This window comes from Sciurus vulgaris (genome assembly GCF_902686455.1).
Source record: "Sciurus vulgaris genome assembly, chromosome: 3".
In the NCBI taxonomy this organism is placed as follows: Eukaryota; Metazoa; Chordata; class Mammalia; order Rodentia; family Sciuridae; genus Sciurus; species Sciurus vulgaris.
This window is the reverse complement of record NC_136463.1, coordinates 21,527,902-21,546,326: the sequence shown is the minus strand read 5'-3', so window position 1 is coordinate 21,546,326 and position 18,425 is coordinate 21,527,902. Positions and strand designations below refer to the sequence as shown.

At 51.9% G+C, this 18,425-nt stretch overlaps 2 long non-coding RNA genes across 2 annotated transcripts; both read left to right on the top strand.

The window, feature by feature from the left end:
- Positions 1-420: 420 nt before the first annotated feature.
- On the top strand, positions 421-8,620 carry LOC306657163. The gene is made up of 4 exons (XR_013762712.1): positions 421-602; positions 1,025-1,099; positions 2,875-3,043; positions 8,009-8,620. It is a non-coding gene; the product is annotated as an uncharacterized lncRNA (long non-coding RNA).
- Positions 8,621-10,793: 2,173 nt separating this feature from the next.
- Positions 10,794-17,418, top strand: LOC306656899. The gene is made up of 4 exons (XR_013762660.1): positions 10,794-10,937; positions 12,022-12,128; positions 14,762-14,962; positions 17,117-17,418. It is a non-coding gene; the product is annotated as an uncharacterized lncRNA (long non-coding RNA).
- Positions 17,419-18,425: the final 1,007 nt, after the last annotated feature.

The following is an 18,425-nucleotide window of genomic DNA, read 5'->3' as shown; positions in this document are numbered from 1 at the left end:
GCTCAGTCACACACGTTCACTCACAGACATTCATCAAACTTGCCCGGCCTCACACTGACACATGTTCACACTCATACACACTTTCAAACTCACTGACACACTCGCGCATGCTATATTTGACAGGCCTCCGTGTGTTCACACTCTGCACACTCATCCACACACACGCAAAGCTGCCATTGTTGCTCTAGCCCCTTAACCTTGCACCCTCACACAGGCAGAGAGGGAACCTGAACTCTCCCTGACCCCAGGGTAGATTTCTAGAATCTTCCCAGGAGATCCCAATCGCAAAAGAGAGGTATGTGCCTCCTCAACCTGGAGCAAGCAGACTCAGGGCCAGGATCATGTGACTGCCCCATGCAAGTCTGCAGGCCTCAGAAGAGTCCCCCAAACTCCCCGCGCATCTTACAGGATCACCTTTTACTAATTTCATCCATGACCTATAAGAGGGAGGGCCCGGCCTGAGGACATGTCAGGGACACACAGTGATCCCTGGTCTTGGGGGCTCTAATGCCAGGGGAGACGCCTGGACTTCATCAGCACAATGGAGGCCTGAGCAGGCTGAGCAGAAGGAGCACCCAAAGGATCTTGACGTGGCCCCAAAGGTAGTACAGTCGGGAGGCAGGCTGAGCAGGGTCAGACTGAGTGCCAGGCAGATGCCAGACATCCAGGCACGGTGAAGGCTGGGGTACATAGGACCTGGCATCCCTCCCTGGAGGGAGACATCCTGGATGAGGGAGGCAGAGCTGGGAGCTGAGCCTGGAGAGGTGGGCAGGGGCCAGCCTGCGAGCACCCCAGGGCTTAAGGCCACCAGGACAGGAGAGGAGAGGACAGAGTTCTCTGCTGAGGGAAGTAACTTGGGCCCAGAAACTTGGGCACTGACAAGTTCCCTCAGCCCTATCCAGAGAACAGAGCTGGCCTAGAAACCTGCCTGCCGGTTCAGGAAACCCCCCCAGCGCAGCCATACCCCTCCCTAACTCATCACAACGGGGTCCCTCTAAGTGACGGAAGGTCTGTCTGTGCTAAGGGCCAGAAACACACAGCACCAAGAACCTAAGAGACTTTAGGGAGTTACCAGTGTCTCTCAAACAGCCCAGCCCAGGTGAGCCAGCTGTTCTAGCCCAGCAGAGAGAGAGTGCGGAGGGGGTGTGGGGGAGCCCCCCAGGAGGAGCCCCGAGCTGAGGAGGCCTGGCAGTGCAGAGCTGGGGACAGCTGGAGAAGGGCTGGGTCCCGGCTCCCAGGGAGGGCCCATTCCTGGGTGAGGAAGGTGGGGACCCTGCAGGCCCTCACATTCCAGCTGCAGACACACCCTTCTAGCCTGTTCTCACCTGTTCCCACAATTTCCCAGACTGCCCTGGGCCCAGCTCTCAGGGCCAGTTCCCAGAATCCTTCAGGGTTTAGAATCCAACTCCAGGGACCCCAGTCTGAATGCCCAGGAGACCACCTGCCCTGGGACAATTGCCTCCTCCATCGATAAAGTGTAAGCACCTGCAGCGCACACGTACACACACACACACACACAAACTGAGGCCCTTAACCTCAGCACACAGGACACAGAGCACGACCATCAGGAGCTGAGGTATTTCTTTTCACAGCCAGGACAAAGTACTGCCATTTCCCCAAGGCCCTAGACAGAGGAGAGGGAAGGCGTCCAGAGTCCCCAGAGATTCCCTGGGAACAGGGCACCCCAGGTGCCCTAGAGCTCAGTCAAATAAAGTTGGAGAGGGGATTCTGCCACCGTAAAGAGAACCGAGGGGTCCCTGCACATGCCTGGGGTGTCCCAAGTCAGTCCTGCCCCCTCCCGCCACTGCTCAGCTTGGGGTGGCACCTATTCTGCTCTCTGACCCCTATCCAGGGCTGACCAGGCAGCCCACAGCCTTGACAGCAAAGGCTATACTGGACATCCAGGGCCCAACAGCCCAGTTTGTCCTTTGGCCTCTCTTCCCAAACCCTGCTGTCACCCTTTCTGACCTCCTACGTGGGACAGAATCCCCACGCCCACCCTGGGCTCAGAGCCAGGCCTCCTTGGTTCCTACCAAGGCCTGGGGAGTGATTTCTGAATCTCAGGCTGTCCTGGGACTGCCCTAGGGTTCCCAGGAAACAGCCCAGGCCCAGGGGTGCTGCTCAAACTGCTGAGATCTCAGAATGGGGTGTCAGGTCAGGGAATCAAGGGGCACCCACTTGTCTCAGGTGGGATTGAAATGCGGGCTCCAGCAGAAGCCCTCGAGGAAGAGCTTGAACATCAGGCAGAGTCCCCAAATCTCAGACTTGAGGTTCCCTGCTGCAACCTCAGCCAGGATCCTGGCCTGACAACAGAGGATGATGGGAATCTGCAGAGCTAGGTTGGGCAGGGGTGAGGGGTCCCACAGCAGGGAAAGAAGAGGTCCCTGCACAGCCCAGCCTGTGCCAAACACTTCCTCAAGATCACACCCCAACTGGGTGCAATGGTGCACACCTATAATCCCAGCTACCCAGGAGGCTAAGGCAGGAAGATCAAAAGTTTGAGGCCAGCCTCAGCAAATTAGCAAGACTGTCTGAAAATCAAATTAAAAAGGGCTAGGGATGTGCTCAGTTGGTACTGAAAAATAAAATCACATTCTACCCACCAAGAAATCAACAATATTAGCAGAGTAAGGGGGTTCTTGTTCCCGTAGAAGAAACCAAGGCCCAGAGGTAGACTGCAGGAAGAATTTCACCACAGGTGAGTGGTGAGGACCAACCTTGACCAAACACCATGGAGACCTCTCCTGGCCCCAGATGCAGTGCAAATATCCCAGATGGGGCAAAACGGAGCAAGGCCGGGGTGGTAGATGTTGGTAGCAGCCCCAGAGCTGGAGCCCCCATAGGCACAGGGCTGCAACTCAGTCTCTGCCCCAGAACCCCACCTGCACCCAGAGCTGCAAGCTGGTCAGGGCGAAGGCCTCCTTTAGAGATGAGGCAGCAAACAGAACGTGCCCTCCTGCTGCCTCCAGCTCAGCAGGCCCCTTCAGCCCAGCTCCCAGAACGCCTGCCTTTTGCCACCAGCATTTACTGAGCCATGAACAAGGTAAGGCTCCAAATAAGACCACCTTGGGTCTCAGCCTCCAGCTCTCCAATTGCAGAGGCCAAGAAAGGGTGACAAGTGGGCACCCCAATTGCCCTGGCCATTGGGGGCACTGGGGTTCCAGCAGATTGTCCTCCCCCAAGTCTGTACCCCACCCAGCAAAGACATGCAAGGCAAGCAGTTCCCACAGCCCGTCCCAGGCAGCTGCCAGACACCTCCTTGCAGGGCCCTGGCACTGAGCTGGCTCAGGTACAGGCGGGCGGGGGACTGGGTGAGGCACAGCACACCTGGCTCAGCAAGCCCAGACGCACCACCGCTTGGGAGGAATGCAGGCACCACCGCTGCCCGCCCAGACTGGCCCTGGGAAAGCCGCCACCCCCTGAGGTCCCGCCAGCGCTGACTCAGCCTGGGTGGGCCGGGAATCTGCAGTCTCAGCAGGGACAGTCTCTCCCACCCCACCCTGCTCACAGGCCCACCCCAGGACTGAACCAGGGACAGGACCTGAGAGGGGCTGCAAGTGGAGTCAGTAGGCCCCACCAGGCTCCAGGACTGGGGGAGTGGCAGGGACGCCATCAGTCGTACCCCGCGCCTGCTCCTTCCCAGCGGGTGCCCAGGCACATCCTCTCAAATGTGAAGAGTGGGGGCTCTTGACAGGGTGGCCTGCCCACGAGGACCACAGTCACCAAAGGGGATTTGTCCCTTCCCTGGCACCTCTCTGAGCCTCATTTTCATCTGTTAAGAGGGACTGTGAAGGACCCTGTGCTCAGGGCAGGGCTGAGCAGTTGGCCTATCAGGGGGACTGGGGCTTAACCCGGAAGCACTGACAGGCCACAGCAACTACCAACGGTTCAACCAGGGCTGGTAACTGGGGGGAGAACCCACTAGCCCTGGGAAGGTGCTCCTCAGAAAGGAGAAGCAGAAAGACCCTGATTCCAACGCTCCCCATCATTCTTCAAGCCCAATGGGCCTACGTAGCCAGGGGCCCCAACAGAGCCACTGAGGTCCTCTCCTTCTGTCCCCCTATGGATAGGGCTGTGCCTCCCGCTCAGGCCAGGTGCTGCCTGAAGGTTGGGGCCCTATTTCTCCTTCAGACAGCGGGCTCTCCAGGGACAGAGACCCTGCTGGCCTTTCTGTCTCCCCATAATCCCCAGCACTAGTGAAAGCCACAAAAACTGACCCCTTCCCAGCGCTGCCCCCGCCTCCCCAGGCCCTGACGTCCCACCTCCTTGACCACCCAGCCAGTCCCCAACATGACACTAGAGCAGTCACACTCCAATCCTGGGGACCTTCTAATCTTCTTGTGGCTGGTGACTTTCTCATCCTTCTGTCCAGGAGAGGGCCCACAGCCTCCCTCCCTGCACCCTTCCTGGGCCAGCTGGAAGGAAGGCCTTTCCCTCTCTTCTCTGCTACTGTTCAAGCACAAAGCTTCCCACCCTGGCCCTTCTCCTCCATCTAGACCCTACAAGGCTTTAGGGGCTAAGAGCAGTGGCTGGAGTGGGGGCCCCATGGCCAAAGGTGCTGGGAACACAGCCTGGCATTCCTGAGCCAGGACATTTTGGGAGCCTGGGGTGGGAGGGAAGGGTCTCCGACTGATGGACCCTGTGCCCTCTGCCCACCTGCCCTTCCCCCCACCAGGCTTCTCCCAGCTGAGGCAGAGGCGTGCAGGCCCAGGTTGGGGTGTGGCGTTGGCAGGACAAACAGTCTCCAGTGTTGGGTGTTGTGCCTCGGTAACCAAGGACAGAGGAGGAGGTGCTGGCTCCCTGCCATGTTTGGGCCCCAGGCTGAATGCGTGGGTGAGGAGGGAAGGCAGGAGGATTTGGGGTGTGGATCTCACTTCCCGCTCCCAGGGCTGGAGGGCAGGGAGGGCCGGCTGGGACTCGCTGCTCCTTGGGCCAATTCAGACTTGCCCTGACCCTGCCTTTCTGCTGGCTCTGGGAAAGTTGGCCAAGCCAGGTGGAGTGTGCTGGGGGCAGGGCAGGCTCCCCTACCATTCATACTGGGGGTGAGAAAGGCATGCAGCCCCCAAAAGTAAGGCACCACTATGCATGTCTCAGCCCCCAAGACCAACTACACACCACAGCCTGGTTCAGACCACCCAGGAGAGGTCCCAGGACACCAGGTGTAGGCCTGTGACTTTAGGCAGGTCACTGCCCCTGTCTGGGCCTCAGTTTTCCCATCTATGAAGTATCAGGAGCTGGCCTGGGTAGTTCCCGAGGGGTCTCCCTGGCTCTGTTAGCTTTGATGAGCTGGGTGGGCTTGAGCTGAGAGGTGGCAGGGTCAGACTTGGGGACAGGGAATCGGGACCAGCCTTGGAGCTTCTGATTATAAGGGCTTGTCTCATCTCTGCATCCCACTGCCCAGCCTGGGCTGGCCCCAGTGGATGCGATGCTGGCTGAGCGCAGGGGCCCAGGGCTGGCTCAGCACGAGCCAGACAAAGTAAGGGAGGGGCCTTCCACCTGACTGACTGGGCCTTCCACCTGACTACCCTTTCTCCCTCTCCCAGCAAAACCCCAAGGAAGCCCCTGGTGCCCTGTGCTCAGCAGGTCCCCGGCAGGCTTGGCCCCCACCTTGCAGAAAGAAGCCATTGCAGAAAGAAGCCATCCCCTGAGCTGAGTCTGAGGGTCTGAGCTGGAGGCCAGGGGCAAGGGAGGCCCCAGAGTTAGGGAACACAGGCACAGGGCAGTGGAAAGGGTGGCTCCATGCTTGGGCTTCGGGGGAAAAGAAGCTGCAGTCTGAATGAGGACCATCGGGGCAGAAAGCGAGAGGACCTGAGAGTGTGGCCAGGAGGTTCAGAAAGAAGGCAATGAGCGTGGGCATCCCCAGGGGAATGGGGGACGAGACGCTGGGAATGGGGTCATCCAAGAGGAAGGGAAGGACTTGGGCCCCAGGTGGGAGGGACCCCTTCCCTACACGTGCCTGGGCCTGGGCCCTGACCACGGCTCCCACCACCCCCCAGGAAATGCCAAGACCTAATTCTTTGCTTGGTAAACACGTGAGCTAACGCCAGTCCAATCCAGACCTGCCCTCTGAAGCCTCGGGTTGGAAAAACAAAGGAGAAAGAAGCCTGCCCGAGCCTGCGCTCCAGCTCCGGCTGTGGGGGGCTATGCCCGGGGGCCTGACCCTGGGCCTGGGCATGAGCAGCCATGAAGTAGAGAGGGCCCCGGCCAGGACAGCCCCCAGAATAAAGGGGGACCAGCGGGCACATGCTCAAGTTCCTGCATGGCTGGGCCTCTGGGTGTAGATGGTGGGAGGGGTGGCCTCCCAAGGCCTGGCCGGTGAGATGCAAGTCCTTTCCCCAAGATTAACACGGACTCCGCAATGGTGGGACCTTCCTGTTTTGCCTTCAGAAAGCTGGAACTTGATTTGTAAGGGAAACTCCCGATGTATAAGATTTAGAAACTAATCCCAAAGTAACACCCTAGGCAAGCCAAACACAACATCAAGTGGAAAGAACCTCAAAGCCCAAGGGGCCCAAGAGACAACCTAACTAAATGATCCCCTTTCTAAAAGGGTAAACTGAGGCCCAAGGCAGTTACAGCCAATTCAGATTAAGGTGGTCGAACCCAGGCCCCTGATTCTCCCATACTCTCCTAGCACCCCAGCCTGTAACAGATTAGCAGAGGCTGTTCACACCCCTCACCTGCCCCCCAGGACTGGCCCCTCACTAGCCACCCCTCCCAGCAGCCATACACCTTCAACTTATTTGGCCTCACAGCTGCCAGAATTGTTCTCTCACTTACTACAGAAGGAAACTAGGGCCAGAAAGAATAGGCCATTAATCAAAGTCCTTCAATGACAAGTTCCAGACAGTGGGGAGCAGGTTGGGAGCCTGCTTATGGGGCCTTCAGGTCACAGGAGGCCCTAGCTTACGGAATGGGGAGAGGCAGGGGCGAGGCAGGTGCCACTGGGAAAGTCCCCGAGGAGCCCAGCCTCTGAATCCCCTTCCCCAAGTCTCAAGAGGGGGTTTTGCAGGAACCCCGGCAGCCTCAAGGTCAGAGGGACCCACGAGCAAGAGGAGGTGACACCCAGGCTAGACAGAATAGTGGCAAGAGACCATCACACCAGCATAGGAGAGGGCAGAGGGCTGAGCACCCAGACGTCAGGATCCCCCATCCAGGGACCCTGAGTTCCACCTCAGACTTCTCTGGCTATCTCTACTGTCCCATTCCTACTTCTGGCCAGGGGAGGGGCGTGGGGGTCGCAGAGGTGTTTTAACTGCCCTGGGGTGGGGAAGGAGCTCCCTCTAAGTGCAGGGGAGCCCCAGAGATGTTGAGGAATCACCTGTGTATTCGGTGCCTGCTCTGATCCTGGTCCCACGCCAAGGGATACAGGAATGGACAGGACGGGCCCTGCCCTTGGGTGGCTCACAGTCCAGTGGAAAAGAAGAGTAAGAAATAAAATTCACAGGATCAGAGAGCAGCCAGGGCCTGAACCACAAAGGGTGGGTGGGAGGGAGAGGCATTCTGGAAAGATCTCCCAGTCCCTGGAATTCCTTGAAAATTGGAGCCACATTTCTTTCAACTTTTTATTTTTATACAGAAATATGCATATATGTGAGTTGGGGTGCAAGTTCAGCAATGGAGAACTGACCTAGCATGCGCGGGGAGCCTGGGTTCCGTCCCTGGAACCATTAAAAAAAAACAAAAAAGCTTTTTTTAGTGCAGGTGTACTTGCTGCACCACTCACTGACTTGCAGAGTGAGCCAGCACACAGACCACAGAAGAGCAGAGCCACCTCCCAGGGCCCCCTGGGCCAGCTTCTGAGACAGTCAGGGACCCCCACAGACAGGAAGAGCAGTGGCACTCCTGAGGCCTTCTGCTGATGAGCATGTTGATCGTTTAAGGAATGAGTGTCTAAAAGCTGCTAATACGAGGCTCACTATCCCTAAATTCACCTCGCCCGTCTCGTGCCCCTTTAAGACCAAGGACAACAAGATAAGAGTAACTAAGGAATTTTCAAAATTGACAGGAACATTCTAGAAGTCTTCAGTCAGTGCCCTACACCTTCCAGGAAAAGCAGAGTCTTGCAAGGGGCTTCACTCCCTGGTGAGACCCCAGGCAGGAGCAATCATCTCCTGGGAACTGGATTGGCCCCGGAAGTGGTGATTTCTTGGGAGCCACCTGGAAAATCCAGCAGTGAGAAAAAGAAGAGCCACAGCCTAGCCCACCCAGCAGCCTGAACAAAGACTTGTTCCTTCCCTTGTGCGGGGAGCAGCTTGATCTCTCTGTCAGTGCCATCCGCTCTCCTTGAGGTTTACCCCCCAATTAAAGCTTTGCCTGTGTCTCTGCTCCTTGGCCTGGTTTCGTTCTGTTGTCACTGGGTCAGAAGTTCCAGGCACTAACCCCACAGGGTCCCTCTGGCAGGATTCCTGCTCTTGTGTTTTATGTAAGTAGACTTGTAATGAGGGTCTAGCTCAACTTTCCACCTCACTGCTGCAGCAAATCCCACCACCTGAAAGACATTGTGCAGAATGGAGACAGGGACACAGGGAGGCAGGACCAGCCCAGTGGTCAGCCTTGCTCCCCCAGCCAGTGCCAGGCTGAGAGGGTCTCTCGGGCTCCTCCCCTCACCCAGAGGCAGAGAGCACTTCGCACTCCAGACCTGCTCCCAGGCTGGGCCTCACCAATACGGCATCCCCTGACCCAGCTGTCCTCTCCCCAAATCCACCTACTCTCCTGGGCAAAAGGACATCCAATAGTGAAGCAACGTGCATGCAAATGATATGCAAATGCCCACACTCCCGGAATCAACCTGGGCAAAGGCCAGAATGAGTGGGGAACCAGACCTCTAAACCCTCAGTGTTTAAGGCCACCCCTGCCCACGGGCCCCACTCCTCCCACCAGCACCATGCCCCCAGCCCTCATCCCAAAACTCCGACCTCCCATCCTTCCTTCATCTATGAATCCAGCCTTGACTAGCAAGGTCCTGAAGTGGGCACCTGAGGCTCAGCCCCTGCCCTCCAGGAGCTCATGATTTAGCAGAGACAGGGACACAGGCACAGCCACCACGTGAGGAGTGCAGGCAGTTCAGAACAGAGCGTCTCAGCTTTGCTGTATGGTGCAGACTCAGCATTGTGGGAGGCCTGAGGCTCTGCACTTCTGATCGGTGCCCAGGGAATATGGAGGCTGCAGGTCCCAGGCCACACTTGGAATGGCCAGGAATAAAGGTGGTGTACTCTAAATGGCCCTAGGGACACAGAGGGGCCTGGGACAGGGAGGGCAGGATAGTAGTGAAGGAAGGCACTTGGGAACCAGGGGCCAGAATCCCCAGCTCTGCCTCTCACTACAGAAGGCATGTCGCTTCCCATCCCACAGCTGGGGCCTCAGCCGAAGTGCCCACCTCTAACACCTGCCCCACCTCACCAGGTGCCCCAGGCTTCAGTGAGACAGAACTTGTCAAGGGACTCCCCGGGACCTGGCACATTGCAAGTGCTTGATCATCGGGAGATTTAGTCGTTGTTTAATTTTAACTCAAGGTTGACTAGGAAGGAGCACAAGGCTGGTTTTCAGAATGAAGGAATGGTCTCTGTCTTCACAGCCATGGTGGTTCCTTGCGTGTATACATTTGTCAAAACTCACAAACTCAGGCCGGGGGTGTAGCTCAGCGGTGGAGCATTTGCCTAGCACACAGGAGTCCTGGGTTCCATCCCCCACCCAGTACCAAAGCAAACTAACTAAGTAAATAAATTAAAACCCTTATGAATTCCATAAAATAGGTACATTTAATTTTATGTAATGAATCCTCAATAAACTTGAATCTTTTAAAAGAGACCACAAGATTGAACCTTAAAAGATGAAAAGGACAAGGGTTTCCCTTGGAGAAGGGACAAGCCAGGGCAGAGGCTGCTGGTGTGGACATGCAGCCAGGTGTACTGGTAGGGAGCAGAGACAAGCCCACTCAGGTAAGGATGTACTGGGGGCCTCTTATAAACAGTGGGAAGAACCGGGGGCCCAAACAAGAGGAAGGCCACCTGCTCACTGCAGGGGCTACCCAAGAAGGAGACTTGCAGAGCCCCTGCTGCAGACTCCTGGATAGCGAACAACCTAATTAATTGAGCACCTCTTATGCGCTGAACCCTCGTTTCAGACTCTACCAAGTCAGGGTCACCTTGCCTGTTTTTATATGGTCCAAGAGTTAAGAATGATATTTACATTTTTAGGTAGTTTTATTGGACATCAAAAGAACAACATTTTGTAACACATGAAAACTATGTGAAGTTCAAATCTTGGTGTTTATAAAGATTTTTTTGGAACACGGCCACACCGATTTATCCAGAACTAGGTAGTTGAAACAGAGACCTTATGGCAAAACCTAAAATATTTGCCACCCGGCCCAGCTTCTTTTAGCCCAAGAGGTACACCTGACTCCTCTGCCGCAGGACCTCTCCTGCACGCCTGCAGAGCAGCAGCGCCCCCTGCCGATGGTCAGAGCTGGCCAGAGTGTGCTGAGCCCTGATTCTTGGAGCCTGCTGCCACCTGATGGCCATTTCTGAAAACGCACTTAGGAACCCAGATGCGGTGGGCAAAAGTTGAACTGGGGTCGGGAAGAGCACTGCGCAGGTGCAGCCAGGAATGGCAATAACGGAGACTGAAGCGCCAACTACTCTAGGCAGGGCTTGGAGTCTCCAAGCCAGTGTCCACTAAAAAAAGTTGCACTTCGCCCCTGCTTGTTATTTAACTAGTGAGAAAGCATCGATAGTACTAGCAGGAAGCTTGCCAAATATTTGCTCTGACTCTAACTCCTGGGGAACTGAGCAAACACCAACCGCTGCCAGAGGGTGACTGTAGGGGACTTGAAGGTCAGCTGACCCAACCCCCCCTAAAAAATGCATTTGTCCCTGAGTCCTTCCTGTGTTCTTTCTTTCAACAGGCTCCTGGAGCCCTGGGGGCATGGACAGGTAGGGTCCCATCCTGTCCACCACCACAGTCCTTCACTCTATGACAGGCTCATGGCTGTTCCCTGAGTCACAGGGCAGAAGGAGGGCACTCTGGAACCAGGCTCTGCATGTGAATTCCCAGTTATTCTCTCCCTGCTTGGGGGGGGGGGGGGGGGCGGCGCTGGATCTGTCACTTAACCTCTCTGAACTGCCATTCTGTAAGAGGAATAGTAATCCTGCTGACCTCAGCATTGCGCATGTGAAAGAGGTAGCGTTGAGAAGTGCAATGATGGTGATGTTGACATTGACATGTTTTCCCCCCCAACTGATCCTTTCCCAACAGGCTTTTCATCAGTGTCCGACATCGTAAATGCACCACTCCATCTGGGGAAGTAGGTTTCCCTTTCTGTCTGGGAGCCTCAGTTTCCCCTTCTGTAAGAGGAAAGCATCACATGGGTGTCCTGAAAGGTCCTCACCAGGTCTCATTCCCTCAGATCTTGCTCTCTGACCTGCCCAGGACTATGGGACCATTGTCGCCTTCCTGGTCAAGCACTGGATCAGGAAAGTCCACTCCCCACTCACACCAGGGCCCCCTTCCCCACTCAGCCCACTTACCTTCATGGAGTGGGCAAGACACCCCACTGGCCTACCAGCCCTGAGGTCCTAGGACTCCACTGGTGCCAGTCTGGAACTTGCCTGCCCTGCCCCACACACCCACACACATTTGCAATCTCCTCCATCATGGACAGGCACATCTGCTGCAGTTTAGCCCTGGATTCAGAGTGGCTTCAGCAGGGTCTGCCCTGGGCCCATGTTTGAGGGGACTGACCCCAACACTTCCAAGTTGTCTCCTGGTCCCCATGCCTTCCTGCCTCTGTGTGCTCACCTGTTCTCTCTGGGAAGGAGATCCCCCTCCCCGGAGCCCCCCCTCCCCCAGTGTCCTGGCTGACCTCTGTCACCTGGATGGCAGGACATGAGTCTTGTTCCCCTCTTCAGTCCCAGTGCAGGGCCTGACCCTAGGTGGGTGCTTAGGTGCTCACTGAATGAATGAATTAATTAATTAATTAATGCTGCGGTGATTACAAGCAAATCCATTGCCACACAGGACCAGGCCAGCCACTGCAGATGGTGACAACACTCACGGCTCACCCCAACATATCCCAGGTGAGCATGCAAAAGAGGCCCACTGTCTACCAAGACAAGCCCACTCAGGTAAGGAGCTGGAGGAAAGGCCCTTTGTTCATGGCCACTGCTGGCGGGCCCCATGGCCTCCTTCCACCTGCGCCTGGCACTGCACCTGACCCTGCACCTGACCCAGGAGCAGCTGCCTACAGGAAGACTCCATCTGGGCCACCATTTCCTACCCATCCCTCCCCCCAAGGAAGGCCCAAGCCCAGACCCCATCACTTCCAGGACATCTTCATCCTTCCTCACTCCTCTCACCCGCTCCCTAGCAAACATATTTTAGGCCTCCCCAAATGCCCACCCGCCCTCTCCTGCCCTCTCAAGATGCAAGGAGAAATCAGAACTGTCAAATGCTGGGGCTGGAAGGAACTTTAATATAATAACAATGATGGTGTTGTCAGATGCCACCAACTAGGCATTATAGTCCCCAGGCTTTGTCTGTCACCTTATCAGTCCCATCCAGGAAGAGCATCCCTCCCATGACAGATGGGAAGGAGCTTACCCAAGATGGCACCGCAAGAACTTTTGAGAAACCCCATGTTTCGTTGTTCCAGATGAAGCTAGACCAGGCTCGAAGCGAGGCATAAACCGGCCTTGAGATGGGAGCAGGGCCCTATAGGCTAACGCTGGTCCCATGCTCAGCCACAGAATCCCAGAAAAGGAACGAACGCGGTGGACGTCGCATCTATAATCCGACCATTGTTTTGCAGGAGGGGCGAGGGCGGGAGGAGGGCAGGGAGATGAATATTCATAGGTTTTACCACAACCCTGTGGCAGGCTCTGTCCTGGTACGCAGGCGACACTTTACCCAAAGCTGCAGCACAGAACCAGGATCCAAACCGGCCCTTGGTGTCTGTGTCCTAGCCCTAAAGCCCTAGAGGTCCCAGCTGCACAGCCCCTAAGGTCACCCTATTAGGCAGGCTGACGCGCGAGCCGCGACTCTGCACGAAGCCCGGTCTATGCTGCCACCGTGCGGCCACGGCGGGAAGTGCGCCCGTTCTACCTTTCGCCAAAGGAGCGCAGTGAGGGACCTTCCAGCCCTGATCGGGTAGGGACATCAGTAAACACCGTGCTAGGCCCTGCGGGGTAGTCTCATCAGCTAACAGCCCTAATAAAATAGGAAACCACAGAGTGTAATAGAAGGTGCTATGGAGAAACGGGACAGAAACACAGGGGAAGGGACCGTGGGGAGACTAAAGAGGGTGCGATTTTAAATAGAATGGTCAGGCTGGGCACAGTGGCGCTCACCTGTAATCCCAGAGATTATAGAGGCTGAGGCAGGAGGATCGCGAGTTCAAAGCCAGCCTCATCAATTTAGTGAGCCCTAAGCAACTCAGCGAGACCCTGTCTCTAATAAAATATAAAAAAAGGGCTGGGGGGTCTGCACCACCCTTGGGCAAAGCAGGCAGGAGCAGAAAGCCGAGGTCCTCCTCTGCCCGTCCGTCCCCAGGGGAGGCTCTGTGCCCAAGCCCGAGTCCGAGTGGTTGGAAGCACGAGGAAAAACATGCTGGCGTTTCATCCTTATTTTTCCTAACATTGAAATATTTTGTGTTTGATTTCATTTTTTAGAATCTGGAAATCACAAAAGTAAGGAAAAGTTAGTGAAATAAAATATTTGATATTAAAAAGGGGGGGGGCTGGGGATGTGGCTGGGTAGTTAAGCGCCCCTGGGTTCAATCCCTGATATCAAAAATGAATGAATAAATAAATAGGATGGTCAGGAAGGACCCTTGGTACAAAGGTGACATCTAAGCAAGAACTTGAGACTTTGAGAAAGAAGCCATGTAACCATCTGGGGAGAAGCTTCCAGACCACAAGGCGGGAGCATTTCTGGCATGCCCTACCCCCAGCAAGGGGTTTGGGCTCCCAGGATGGTTCAAATGAGCTGAGAGAAGCAACAGGGACTGGATGGAAGGAGGCCTCAGAGATTTGGCAGATGTGTGGAAGCAGGGTGGGCCTAGAGGAGATGAGAAAGTCACTGCATAACCCGGGGAGGGAATGACTGAAAAGACCAGGATGGGAGCAAAGGAGCGAGCAGAAGACGGTCAGACCCCGGAGCACTGTGCCAGAGCCCAGGACTCCCTAATTGGTTGCATGTGGAGTGGGAGAAGAGGTAAGGATGCTGTCTCCAAGGCAACAGAGTTGTCTCACTGTCTGGTTCTTGTTTGCTAAACATCAGCAGGGGGTGTTGTGGGTTAACTTCATGCAGCCCACTTGGTAACTGTGTGTGTGTGTGTGTGTGTGTGTGTGTGTGTTTACACATGTGCACTTGTGCACACGTTCACATGCACACATGTTCACATGTATATGCCTGTGTGCACTGAGCTGCTGTGATTCTGGAGAGAGATCTGGAAATACAAATCCATGAAAACTGAATTTAACAGAAATGTAAATTTAGGATTCCTCTCTATAGAGCTGGTGGGAAACAAGTTGGCTTCAAAATAAAGGAACAAGAAATCCACCAAAGCAGGAAGTTTAGAGCCATGTAGGCGTCCAGAGAAAGGAGAGCCAACAGAGAAAATGCCCACTGAGAGAGCCAGTGGTGGGGAGGCCAGCTCCTGGGGTTGGGCAGCTCTGCCTGTCAATCGCAGCTTGCAAGGAACTATGTGTCCTCAAGTTGCCCACTTACTCTTTCTGAACCTTGGTCTCTTTATCTATAGATGGTAATAGTGAAAGTACCTGCCTCCTTGGGTGGATGTAATAACTAAATGTGATGAACTAAGATTTGCAAGACCCTCAGCAGAGATCTGAAAGAGGTTCATAGAAACCAAGGGAAAGACCAGTTTGAGAAGTCTCCAGAAGAAAGGCTAAGGGCTTCTCATGGGCCGCTGGAGGGAGCAGAAACCAATTTGTCTCTGCAGGTCAGTGTGGCAAATGCCTTTTTAAAATGCTGACTTTTTGTGGGGTGGAAAAGACAGTGAAAAGAGATAGAGGGACTGGGGTTGTGGCTCAGTGGTAGAGTGCTTGCCCAGCATGTGTGAAGCACTGGGTTCGATTCTCAGCACCACATATAAATAAACTAAATAAAGGTCCATTGACAACTAAAAAATATCTTTTTAAAAAAAGAGGTGGACATCATTACCCTATGTACATGTATGATTGTGCAAAAGGTGTGACTCTACATTGTGTACAACCAGGGAAATGAAAAGTTTGTACTCCATTTGTGTACAATGAATTGAAATGCCTTCTGCTGTCATGTGTAACTACATAGAACAAATTTTAAAATAAAAAAAATTTAAATACTTACTAGTTGGGAGGTTAGGGCAGGGGGTATCACAAGTTCAAGGCCAGCCTTGGCAACTTAGCAAGACCCTGTATCAACATAAAAAATTAAAAGTTCTGGGGATTTAGTTCAATGGTAGCAAACTTTGGGTTCAATCCCCAGTATGGGGGGAAAAAACAGTATCCTTATTAATTCATCTACTTAAAGAAGTTTATGAAGAAATGCTGAAGGATCCACGTGTTGAATTATTCACAAATTTCTTAATCCCAAGTCTGTGTGGAAGGTAAATGTGCATACTGAGGATTGAACCCAGAGATGCTCTACCACTAACTATCCCCATATCCACAATTCTTTTTATTTTATTTTGAGACAGGGTCTCACTAACTTGCTGAGTCTGGCCTCAAACTTACAATCCTTCTGCCTCAGCCTCCCAAATCATTGCAATTACAGACATAAGCCACTCTGCCCCAGCAATCCCAGGTCTTTTGATGAGAATCAAAGATTGGAAACAACTCAGCAGCTCAACAAAAAAGGATGATTACAATATTTTTGCCACATCCAGACAAAAAAAAATTATGTAGCCATTTTTAAAAATTGTTGTAAAATTATTTTCTCAGCACAATAAGAGACTCAAGACATATACTGTCAATGTTTTATTATGGAAATTTTTAAACACACTAAAGTAGAAAAACAATGTAATAGATGCCCATGTACCTCTTACCCAAAGTCAACAATTATCAAATCATGGTCAGTCTTATACCCTCACCAACCTCCCCGCTCCTCCCATATATTATTTTCAAACAAATCCCAAGTGTCCTATTATTTCAACCATAAATATTTCAGTATGTAGCTAGCAGATAAAAACTTTTTTTCTTCAACATAGCCACATGCAACTATTACATTTAAGATAATCAAATATCTGGTCAATTGTTATAGTTTGGATATATGGTGTCCCTCAAAATCTCATGTGTGAGTTGGGCACAGTGGCACATGCCTGTGATCCTAGAGACTTGGGAGGCTGAGGCAGGAGGATTGCTAGTTCAAGGCCAGCCTCAGCAACTTAGTGAGACCCTGTCTCAATAAAAAATAAAAAAGAGTTGGGGATGTGACTCAGTGGTTAAGCACCTCTGGGTTCAATCCCTGGTAACCAAAAAGTTAAAAAAAAATCAAAAGGTTTAAAACATGATTAAATAAGATGATAATTCACTGTAAAAACCAAAGTTACAAAAGAGATTAAAGGTAAATACAGAAAGTTAAATAACTGTAAAAAAGAAGCTTGCTTTGTTTTTGTTTTTGTGGTGCTGGAATTGAACCCAGGGCTTCACATACGCAAGGCAATCACTCTACTTCTGGGCTACACCCTGAATCTCTCTGCTCTTTTAATATGGAAAAGACTCACTTTTCTTAAGTAATCAACAACCCGATAAAAGACAACATGAAGTATAACAAATTATTCTGATAAAAAACAAAATTTTTGCCAGGCACAGTGCACACACCTATACACATACCTGTAATCCCAGCCACTCAGGAGACTGAGGCAGGAGGATCTCAAGTTCAAGGCCAGTCTCAGCAACTTAGCAAGACCTTGACCATCTTAGTGAGATCCTGTTTCAAAATAAAACACTAAAAGGGCTGGGCATGTGCCTCAGTGGTTATGCACCCTGAGTTCAATCCCTGGTGCAAAAAGAAAAAAGAAAAGAAAAATTCCTTTTTCATGGGCCTTTTACAGTTTAGTTTTATCTTGTTTCTTTTTTTATATATTCTGAAATAAGAAATTATATATTTTTTTCAGGTACTGGAAATGAAACCCAGGGGTACTTTACCACTGAGCCACATTCCCAACCCTTTTTATTTTTTTGAGCCTCGGTCTCACTAAGTTGCTGAGGCTGGCCTCTCACTTGTGATCCTCCTACCTCCACCTCCTGAGTCGCTGGACTACAGGTATGCTCCCTGGTGCCTGGCTCGGTCATCTTGCTTTAAGATAAAATTGCTGTCTTTTTCTCTAATGAAAACATAAAAATTGGATGTTTTTCCTTATTAAAACCATACCCTAAGGCTGGGGTTGTGGCTTAGTGGTAGAGTGCTTGCCCAGCATGTGTGAGGCACTGGGTTCAATTCTCAGCACTGCATATAAATGAACATCAACAACTAAAAAATAAAAAGTAAACCATACCCTACTGCTTTGTACATTTTTTATGTGTAGTTGTTTTCTTTCATCCCTATCGTTTCCAATACTTTTAGTTGGGTGTTAATTAGAATTCTCAACACTTAGTAAATTTAATATCTAGTGAAAATTAGGAAGTACATAATTGCATAGTTTTAAAATAGCATATACTTCCTCAAAACACAGGACGTGCTTATCAGTAGACCCTAATACCTCCAGTTCCTCTTTAATTAGAAGCCCAAAACATATAAGCTTCAACTTACATCCAGCAATTGATATTTTAGCAGTTTATCTTATGTGGAAAAGATCTAGATATTGAATGGATGCCATTTAATTTAACAACAAAAATTTAAGATTTGAAGATATCAAAAATATTTTAGAGCTGGGTGTGTTAGCACAAGCCTATAATCCCAGCAACTCAGGAGGCTGAGGCAAGAGGACCACAGCCTCCGAATCCAGCAAGACACTGTCTCAAAATTTAAAAAAGAACTGGGGATGTAGCTCAGCAGTAAAGTGCTCATGAAAATAATAATAAATAATAATATTTTAGAACTTTTTAATACAGGTATATTATAACATTAAACAAAACTAATTGCAATGACACATTATTTTCCCTCTTGACAAATTTTGTAAAAGAATCACATGAAGGGCTGCAGGTACCTGTAGCTTAATGGTAGAGCTCTAGACTAGCATGCACAAGGCCCTGGGTTCAATCCCAAGCACCTCAAAATAAGACAAAGAAAAGAAAAAGAACATAAGTTTTATTTAACTGGTAAAACTAGGTAGAATATCAATTTTTACTATATCACAAATATTTTCATTGATTAAAGATTATGGGACCTTGGAGACCATTTGGACTTTATTTTATGAAAAAAAATTGTTTGTGTAAGCTTTTATTTTTCTCTAGCCTAATTAAATAGAGATCTTTTATAAATTA